The sequence below is a fragment of the Galeopterus variegatus genome, unplaced genomic scaffold (assembly GCF_000696425.1).
Source record: "Galeopterus variegatus unplaced genomic scaffold, G_variegatus-3.0.2 Scaffold23893, whole genome shotgun sequence".
In the NCBI taxonomy this organism is placed as follows: Eukaryota; Metazoa; Chordata; class Mammalia; order Dermoptera; family Cynocephalidae; genus Galeopterus; species Galeopterus variegatus.
In genome coordinates this window covers 1-508 of record NW_007750004.1, presented here as the reverse complement: position 1 = coordinate 508, position 508 = coordinate 1, and the positions used below count along the sequence as shown (strand labels likewise).

Genomic DNA, 508 nt, shown 5'->3' with positions numbered 1-508 from the left:
GGAGCGCCACCGCACTCCCAAGCGGCGCACTGTAGCAGTGCGCCACCGGGCCGGCCCGGAGTAAGAGTTTTTACCTGTGTCTATCCTTCCCAAGATTACATATGTGTGAGAAGTCTCATTCCGCAGCTCACTTGACAGGTTGCAGCACTGAGAGAAAGCACTGGAACACTTTGGGCCGATGGTAATTCGTGCAGCTCTCTGCTTGCAGCTCTCCTTGCTTTGTTGGGCTCCGTCATAACAGCACTTCTGAAGCACGGGGTGTTTAAACAGGGATGCTGAAATGACAACACAACTGCTTTTAGCCAAGTGCAAATTCTAAGTCTCAGGGCTTGACTTCGAGGAGGTGGCCCAGCTTCTCCCCTGGTGTCCCATTTATTACCAGTGGTCGACCAACCCCTGCTGGAACACCTCCAGAAAGAGAAATTGCTTTCTCCACAGTCTATTCCCTATCAGAGAGCTCCAAGTGCTGGGAATTCTTCCTGACATCTTCTAAACCAAAATCTAACTC

General features: G+C 51.2%; 1 long non-coding RNA gene across 1 annotated transcript in view; it reads right to left on the bottom strand.

The window, feature by feature from the left end:
- The window catches only part of LOC103583526, a 9328-nt gene extending 9067 nt beyond the window's left edge, over window positions 1-261 (bottom strand). Inside the window, exon 1 of the long non-coding RNA XR_549865.1 lies at window positions 75-261. This is a non-coding gene — a long non-coding RNA (uncharacterized LOC103583526). The remainder of the gene's footprint in view (window positions 1-74) is intronic.
- Window positions 262-508: the final 247 nt, after the last annotated feature.